We start from the raw sequence: 10502 nt of genomic DNA on the forward strand, positions 1-10502 counted from the left end.
TTAGAGTACATGAATTTTTTCCCTGATGGTTCAAGAGTACATAAAACCTTTTTCTATTAATTCCTATGCATAGAGTATAAGGACTGAAAGTTAAATTGACATTTATATGCAGATAAATTCTCAGATATCTCATGATAATATTAGGAGATTTATCTATTTATATTGTGGAGTTTTGAAAATCATACTTCAATCTTGAAAATAAAGTCTCAGGAAAGAAAGAGTTGATGAAGTAGTTACTTTATTGATAGACTCACTGAAAAGGGGACTTCAATTAAATCAAGTCTTTGGATTTACACTAGATATGCCTAGATAAATTTTGTTTATTTCAGTGCATGTGTTAAAAGATCAAATCCAACTTTAGTTCTATAATCTATCTTCATGATGCCTTTGGCTATTCATTCTCATTTCTCAGTCTGATCTCTTGCCAAACAAGGGAAACTTTACTATCACTAGAAATCTGGAATATTTTACTTTTCCAAGGAGGTGGTATTGCTCTTTGAATTCCCCAAATTAAAAGATTTGCATGTGAAATTTCATTATAGCAATTCTCAAGATCAGCACTATGGAGGGAGTCAGGATTAAGTAGAGATTGAATTTGAACGCAGCCTAACCCATCTGGAGTACTGAGTGAAATGATTACACTTACCACAAGGCCCACTACTGATGTATACGGAAAAGTGATACAGAAAGCCATGATTTCTTCTCTGCCCCGTTACTCAGTTTCCCTCAAAATTAATGATGCTTGAAGTTGTTTGTGTAAGTCAATGGACCATGAATGCTCAAACCTTTAGCTGTAGTCCAACCAGGAGAAGAATGACCTTTATCTCACATTTCTTGGGGACTTGTGTACTAATATCAAAAATTGTATTAATTGGAATGAGGGAATCATCTCTATACGTGAATGAGACTTTTTTAGAACAATTATTCACAGTATAGTTCTCAGAATTTAAAGTGGAAATATTTGCTATTATTCGATTATGAACCTAACTCTTTCAGATTCTCTATTCAAAACTGATTTACTCAAAGTCATACAGTTGTTTAACAACATCTTATCCTGAGTAAAATTTCTGGAACTACATACCAGTTTTTATTACGGTCAGAGGTGTCACATCTAAGAAAAATGAATATTGCAAAATAAAAGAGCAGACAAGGAAGCTGACTAAAGAAGTTAAAAAAAAAAAAAACAAACCCAAGAGAGAGGTACATGGTACATGCTAGTAATCATAGAATTTGGGAGGATGAGGCAAGATCTAACAGTTGGTAGCCAGCCTGACCTATACAGAAGATTCAAATGAAGAAAGAAAACATGGCTAGTAGTATGCAATTCTAACTTCCAAATGCACAATTTTAAGCTGAAATGCTACAACAAGGAACAAGTGAGACGTTATTTGGTGATGGCACTGTTCATGCACCTAGGAAATGTACTAGCACCTAGGAAAACCTGCCAACAATGCAGAAATAAATTCAAAGTGTCACAGTCTTAACATTAAATTTTACCACATATTTTTAGAGTAGATTAAGTAGAGAAAAATACATGGAGAAATTCAATAATATAACTCATATATTTTAATTATCTATATTAATACTGTTAGATTTCTTTAATTGGGACAAAATTCCTGAACAAATAAGCTTACAAGAAGGAAAGATTTATTTATCTCAGAGTTTTGGCTAATAATTAGTTGGCTCCATTTCCTTTTATACTCCAGGCAAGCAGAACAACATGTCAGAGAAAGTATGATGATGCAAACTGTTCACATCAAGGCAACAGAAAAGAAAGAAAAAGCAGAAGGCAAGGAAGGAAGGAAAGAAGGAAGGAAGGAAGGAAGGAAGGAAGGAAGGAAGGGAAAGAAACTAAAGGAAAAAAGATAAAGTTAGTAGCCTAAAATTTCCTTCAAGGTGATATTTCAAACTCTACATAGTAAAGATTCCATCATCTCTCAATATTCAGAGAATGAGGGCCAAGTCTTCAACACATGGGTCTTAGTCAAATCTCTAATCAATTCTCCCTTTTACTTGATAATTTCTAAAAAGTACACATTTTTCAATATATAAACTTCAAACTACAGCACAGAACACAGAACAACAATAATAATTTTTAATCTACTAAAAAACTCAAAATAAGTGTGCACTCAATTTAGTAAAGAATAAAACTACATTGAAATGTTATATTTAAAATGTATAGTCCTATTATAGCTACTTACTGAATACTAGAAAACATATTTATTTTATTACTATGTGTTTTAAAATAATGACTATGTACCACAATTAGATTGAAAAAGTGTACAAATGAAGTACCTGAAAATTTTAAAAGGCTTTAAGATACAAAATGAATACATAAAGACTCCATTCAAAAATTGCACCTAAAAGTTAAAAAACAAAAATTAGTAAGAACATTTAAACTGAAAAGATGTTCACATTATTAATGGTGAGTAAAAGAAAATAAATTATATCAAGAGCATGTGAAACACTAATAGGTTATAAAAAAAGATTGGAAATAAATAATCTAAAATCAATTTTATGTAGACATAGTTAACATATCATTGAGATACAGTCCCAGCGAATCAATTGTGTATTTTACTTATAAATATACATTTATGTTTATTAACATTTATATTTATATACAAAATGCTAATAGCTACTAATCTCAGGAGATTCCAAGATCTTAGAGTATCTTAATAGTCAAAATTTTACCACATGAAGTATTTATTGCACATCAAACATGCATTCTTGATTCAGAAGAAAAAAAAGAAACCACAAGTGTAATTTTCTAAATTTATATTTAGCAGTTTCTATTTGGGACCCTGGTGCATAATATTTTCACTGTTTACTTCTGTCAAGGAAACAAACTTAAGCAAAAAAACTTAAATGTAACATTATATAAACATGCATGCATTTATGGCAAATGGGCATTGTAGATGCTTTTGTTTGACGGAAATAATGTAGAAGGGGTGTGTTGTTCAACATGGAAAAATGGGAAATCGGCCTTACTTCAAAGGACTTTTTGAAGTACAGGAAATAAATAACCAAAGATCTGAGGGCAGAATATTGAATGTAGATATATTTGAATAGTTATACTAGAAAAATAAAGTGACTGATAGATAAACAAAACTAATGCAATGGCATTCATTCTCCCTTCTCTCCCACTCTTACCTATTTCTTCATTACACGTTTATTAAGAATTTAGTACACACCAGTCACTATGTTATCTGTACTCAGAACTCTTAGTAAATATTCTTGTCTTACCAAGAACAATCTGATGTGTACTTGCAGAGTTTCTAACTTCTGTTTCGTCTCCAGTATGCCAAACTGAGAACAACATACAGATGGATACTTTATACCCATTTCACCTATTTACATTTTCACTTTCAATTCTTCACATACGTTTCTGATGATACCTCTGTGAACAATCATGACTTCAGTGGAGAAGGCTCACCACTTCTCTGTCTCCCCCTTCTTTAACCAGCTGCTTTTTCCACATCATTTTGTACCTTTGCCAGACAGCTCAAAGTTAACATGATTAAAGTCTTTGAACTTTTACATGGAAACTTCTTTGAAATGAATGCCCACTTCATTTCACAGTGAGTAAACAGAAAATATGGAAATCTTCCATCTTATCCTGTCAACCCTTCAAATACTCCTGGCTTACATTTGTTTCTAGCCCAACCATTCTCTCCATTTCCACTACATCCACTTGGTTCAACATTTACACTTCTAGTACATTGCTTAAGTGATTTCACACTAGTCACTCCCACACTTCCACTACACACTCTGCCACAGACATGTTTTGTCCTTAAGAAAATGCCTTATTCTTTGCTTTTTTGTGAACATTCCTATACCACCTCTCAGATCCACAGACTCATAGGTCTACTTTTGATTCTTCTTCCATCAAAATACACTCCACTGCTGTTCTCTGAAGAGCTCTCCTCGCCCCCCCCTTTTTTTTTGCCAGTCCTGGGCTTGAGCTCAGGGCCTGAGCACTGTCCTTGGACTTTCTCAAGGCTAGAGCTCTACCACTTGAGCCTCAGCACCACTTCCGGCTTTTGTCTATGTATGTGGTACCGAGGAATCGAACCCGGGTCTTCATGCATGCTAGGCAAGCACTTTAACCACTAGGCCAAACTCCCGGCCCTCCTCTCCCCTTTTATGTAGTTCATTTGTATTCACTTTTCCCATCATAGCATGATCATCAATTGTTCTGCAAAGTCTTTACCTGATGCTTTTGGTTTTCAAGATCAAATGCATCTACTTGACTCTCATAAGAGATTCACAACTTTTTGTTGTCATTTGTCACAATTGAGATTCTCTTTAACTTAGGACTGTGTGACAGATATCTATAACTATATGGAGAATGCACAGTGACTGATAATGCTTGCCATTCATTCTCATCTTTTGAAGAAAGTATAGGTTCAAAGAGAACATGAAGGCAGGTATTGATGGCTCATTCCTATAATCCTACTAAGGAAGCTGAAAACTGAGGATTGCAGAAAAGCTGACTAAAGCCATGAGGCCACTATGAACACATACAGGAAAGAAAGAAACAAAGAATAGAGAGGGAGAGAGAGATGGGGGAGGGAGAGAGAGGAGAGAGGAAATGAGGGAGAGAAATGGGAGAGGGAAGAGAAAAGGATTAAGAAAGAAAAGAGGAATGTCTGAAAGAAGGAGAGGAAGGAGAAAGGGAATGAAGAAAGAATGGAGAGAAGGAAGAAGAAGAACAGAAAAATGAAAACAAAAATTTGGAATGAATTATTGACTGAAAAGCAATTTGAGCTTAAATCTGCATTCTCAAGGGAAGATAATTGAGCAACCATAAGAAGTCTAGAAGTCCTGCTGCAATCACTACTGCTATGTAGCTCTCAGTGGCAGGTTATTTTCCAGTGTAAAGTATCCAATTAGAAATAGCTTAAATTAAATGAATAGGCAGTCTAATATAATCACCTAGTACAGTATTTAACCCATTTGGGATTTATGGAACCCAATTTGGGCAAGGTTTTAGAATAAGCATAAGAATAAATGATTCAGCCTGGTTAAAATGGTTTTTAAACTGCAGTTTGGATATTGAGTTACTACTATGAGAACCTATACTCCATGTGGATTTTTTATTTCCTATATAGGAATATTTTGTAGTAACTCATCTTGATCCTATCAAACATACAGTGCATTTGGCATAATTGTAGTATCAAACATACAGTGCATTTGGCATAATTGTAGTTTCTGTTATAAATTTTGTGACAAATTGATTAATACCATTTGAATGAATCTTCTGGGAGAATTTAGATCATCAGCATTTTATGGACAGTTACTTAGATTTATTAAGCAGGCAATACATTAAAAGAGATGTTGGTCGTAATTTTCCAAGAACTATAAAAATACCTCAAACTGACTTATGAAGTTAATATTTCATTAATTATTAATCCTGTAGCAGACCCTAATATTGTTTGAGATGAAAACAGTAAATCTCATTGATATAAAAATTTAAAGTATCAAAAAATTTCTCAAAAAACGAAGGTTCAATGGATTATTAAAATGAGGGGTCTCGATATTATTGAATGTGTTTGTAGAGATAACTTGGAAATATAAACAAAAGTGAATAATAGATCCTTACGAAAATGCTCAACATCTTTGGTCATAAAAGAAATGCAAATCAAAACAACTCTAAGATTCCACCTCACTCCAGTTAGAATGGCCAGAATCAAGAAAACTAATAACAACAGATGCTGGGGGGGATGTGGCCAGGAGGGATCACTACTGCACTGTTGGTGGGAGTGCAAACTCGTTCAACCACTATGGAAAGCAGTATGGCAGTTCCTCAAAAGACTAAACATAGAGCTCCCCTATGACCCAGCAATTCCACTACTTGGCACTTACCCAATCATCCAGAAACAAGGACATATTAAATCCACCAGCACAACAATGTTCATTGCAGCACTATTTACCATGGCAAAGATATGGAACCAACCTAGATGTCCCCCAATTGATGAGTGGATCAACAAGATGTGGTATTTGTACACAATGGAATTCTATGTTGCTATCAGAAAAAACGACATCGCCCCATTTGTTAGGAAATGGAAAGACTTAGAAAAAATCATGTTAAGTGAAGTAAGCCAGACTCAAAGGAACTTAGGCTCAATGGTTTCCCTCATTTGTCATAATCAGTAGAAACCTTGGGCTCTACTAGCAGAGATCTGCAATAGAGCAAAATCTTGATACATAAGGCCATATAGTATGAAGCTAATTGAAAGGACCTCCAGGATACTGAAACAAAAGCCATTTAACGAATGATTGTTGTTCTTAATGTACTATGTTATCTCTCATCTCTTTTGCTGTCCCTTGGTTATCTCATATTGTTACAGTATCTCACTTTGTTACCTGATATATCAGATATATTTGTACTTGGTTATTTGAAATTGTATAGGGAAGGGAGGAAAACAAGATGAGGGGTGGGGGTGGGGGGAGGGAAACGGGGACCAAGACATGTGAAAGGGTATCAATGTATAGGAATTAATGCACCATCTATCTGGCAAATATCATGTAACCCTTCTATTAATTACAATAAAAATATATGAAAAAGAAAACAATTTAATTTATTTAAGAGGTTTATGTATACTGCCTATTAAAAATAAAATCTAAATGGGATGTTTAAAAACTAAAGGAAAATACTTGTGCTGTCCAGCAAGAACAAAGGAGACTTTCGTGTTTGTACCTATGCACTCTGGTTTATAGGAGCCAAGCCAGTATACACACTATAGATAACAGGGTCAAAGCTTTCAGATATGATGAAGTTCCAAGACATGGAAACAAGGAATTTTTTGGTTTATTTTGGTTTTGGTTTTTGTATTGTGTGACGTTACTAATTTTCCTTTCTTTTTTCCTCCTGTGGTTGTTGTCACTGTTTTGTTATTTTCATACCCTGCGTCCTGTATGTTTAACCGCTTTGAAGGGAAGGGGAGCTACAATGTGGTAAGACAAAGGACACGGGGCAAATGAACGCAATAGTGATACTCACAAGACACGCGTTGGAAATGAACCTCACAATTTGAGGGCAAAGGGAATGAGGGGGGAAGGAAAGAGGGAGAAAAATGACTTGGGGGGGTAACACTGTTTGATAAGGAAAGCAAACATCACCTTATTTATATAATTGTAAACGCTGTGACATCACCCTTACAATAAAATTAAATTAAATTAAAAAAAATCTGAAGACCCAGAAAACTGTTGACTTGAGTTTTTCATTCTCCCAAATAAACTTTGTCCATTCAAATGAAAGATGGAATTTTGAAATATGGAAGATCATTTCCTTTCAAATCACCTCATTTAAGTCGTCATGACACAAATGTTACTGTATTCTTGACAAATATGATGGGCCTATCAAATATATAAAATTATTGAGGAACTAAGGGCCACTTAACACCAATGTCCTCATATACAGGAAAATTAGATTGCTTGTGCAATCATTCATATAAAAACAAAGAATTTTATTCATTGCTTAGGATCTATTTTTTCATCTCTAATTTCCAGTGTGTTTATCATTAAAGTCATGTTATTAAATTTGATTGTCTGTGAAATATCAAATTTCTAGGCCACTAGAGTAGTTGTATTGCACATAATCAAATAGCCAATTCTCATTATTTTATTACTTTCAATGGCAAAAGCAAATGGCACATTTTAAAAAATCTGGTAAACTTTGACATATGAATGTGAATGTAAATATCGATATAGATATATGTTCTATTTCTACAGTCTCAAAAATAAGCACATCCATCCTTATAGACTACTTTCCCTTGTGCCATGATATTTTCTCTTTCCAGTCCCTGATCCTTGTCTCCTAGCCATTTCTGACCCAATATGTTTTTAATTTATATAACTAGAAATGCATAATAATATGTACTTTTGTCTTTTTAATTTGGCATGATTATTTTGCAATTTATTTATGCCACTGCAAATAGCAATTATCCATTCCGTTTTCTCACCGTCATTGTGCATTGCATAATGCATCAGATTATGTTTTTTTCAGTCTGTTCAGTTGACAATTTTCATGTTGATTACCACCCATACACTTTATCATGATAATTGTCAAGGTTTCATTGAGCTTGATAATAATAAAGTCAACAATCTAGTTTAAAAGAAAGTTGAGCAATACTTTGTCTAAGATGATAAAATATATGGGTGGTAAACAAACTTATAAAAAGATGAAAACAATTACCTATTAGGGAAAGATGAATTAAAGGTGAAACGGGATGCCACCTTTTGACGTACTTATTGGAATGATTACAATTAAAATAATTGGTCTTACCAACTGAGACAAAGTGCCAGACTTGTAACTGCCATTGGCACTAAATATGCTGAACTGTTCTGCAAAATGATTTGCGATTTTCTTTTTTTGCCAGTGTTGGGCCTGAGCTCAGGACCTGAGCACTGTCCCTGGATTTTCTCAAGGCTAGGACTCTACCACTTGAGCCACAGCACCACTTATGGATTTTTGCTCTGTATATGGCACCGAGGAATGGAACCCGAGTCTTCATGCATGCCAGGCAAGCACTCTACCACTAGGCCGAACTCCCGGCCCGATTTTTGGGATTTTTTAAGGTGAAATGTACACCTCCCATTGGCAGCTGAGTATTTGCCCAAGAGAAAATGAAAGCATGTCCATCTAAAGACACTCACATGCATGGACGATTTATTTTTAATAGGTAAAGTGAAACTATTAGTATCTGGGTTATTGGTCATAGTCAACACGAAAATCAAAATCGTCAGCCAAATCCTATGAGTGTAGGCTGGAGGCTAACTGGCCTGCAAAGCTCTAGAGTACCAAAGTTACTACACAAAGCCCACCTTTCCTCTGAGTAAATCCAAATAACACAGATAGTCATCTTCCTCAGCACATCACATCATACCCCTGCCTTCTGGGCTCTATCCCCATGCCAAAGGTAAGAGGTGCTGAAATTAAGTGTGCTTTTCCTATCTTTAATTATAGTTCATATTCCTTGACTATTTGTTTCCAAACCACTTTAATGAATTGTCTTTCCTTTTCCAATCTAGAAGGAACTGGATTTGAAGTATTAAGAATCAGAATTTTATACAACTCTTCTTCAGGATATTATCAAATGTTCCATAGTTTAGAAGTTGAAAAGTATCAGTTATGATATGTTCTATTCAATTTCCCTATAATATTAGAAGTTATTGATATTCTTGGTAAAGAACTTCCCCCTCTGAAAGATGGGAGGGTTGCATAAAGTGGCCTCTATTTTTGCCTATGAGTTTTGAATTTTTAAATTCTATTTTTGCTGGTGTTTTTGATTATATAAACTAAACAAGTTAATCACATCAGCTTTATTTACAGGACATACAAGACTGTGCATTTTAAAATACTACCTAATGCTATTATATTTATTGTGAGAAATTAATTGAACACTTATATTCCCTGAGGGTGAACTGCAGAGGTGATTTTTCTCCACCCACAAAGCAGCTGCTACCACCATGTGCTGACTTGCAAACCATCAGTGGATGCTTCAGCACATCCTTTTACCATTAAGCAAACCTAGCTCTTGAACTGCCCATACCATTGAAGTCCAGGTTCACTTATCTTAACATAGAAAGGGGAAATCAGTAACATATTGTACAATATGGTTTGTGGTACTTTTTAAGAGTACAATTTAAGTTTTCAGTCAAAAGGAAACAAATGACTACTACTCCTGTGTGGCGTATTGGACATGAATATGAGAACCTAAAAGAACATGTGATGCTTGAAGCATTGTGACTTTCATGAGTGTACACTAGGGAAGGGGAACATCTAAATTGATGTGTCTTCTAGGTGTAGCACAGTGATTTCAAAGTATCCATGTGCCTTCAGATTACCTGGAAGTCTTTCAAGCCTTCAAAAGGGCATACATAGCTTCATAAAGATTAGCGTCTGGTATAAAGTCAGAAATGAATAAGTATCTGGTGAACGAATAATGAGTCATTCTTGTACCTAGTGCAGAACAGATACTTCCTATTGACTTGAAATGCTGGTAAGCATTTATTTTATTGGCCCTTCTAAGCACTAATACTTTATTTCCCATGGTTTCATTATTGCGCCTTTCCATAAATATTATAATATTTTCTTACATTTTAACATTGAAGACTGTAATATATGCCCTGAAGAGCATAAGGTAAATATGTCATATTTGTCTGACCTCAATTATATTTTCAGTTGCATTTTAAATAGAGAAAAATGAAGGCAGAATCAGAAAAAAATTATCCTTATTTTTGAATTAGTCAAGTCTAAGAGCTTACTTAAAGCTTACTTTGCATGTATTTTATGTTAATTTTATTATATCTATGTAGTTGTACAAAGGGATTTCAATTCAGCATGTCAGTTTATGAGTAAAATGCATTATTACACAACTATTACCTTATGATCTTAAGAGATAAAGCTTTCTAGGACTATTAAGCACATCAAAGCATTTCATCCTTTAAAATCAGAAAACATAAATATAGAACATATAAATTATATAATTATGCATAAA

This window comes from Megascapheus bottae, chromosome 20 (assembly GCF_031878675.1).
Source record: "Megascapheus bottae isolate mThoBot1 chromosome 20, mThoBot2.hap1, whole genome shotgun sequence".
NCBI lineage: Eukaryota > Metazoa > Chordata > Mammalia > Rodentia > Geomyidae > Megascapheus > Megascapheus bottae.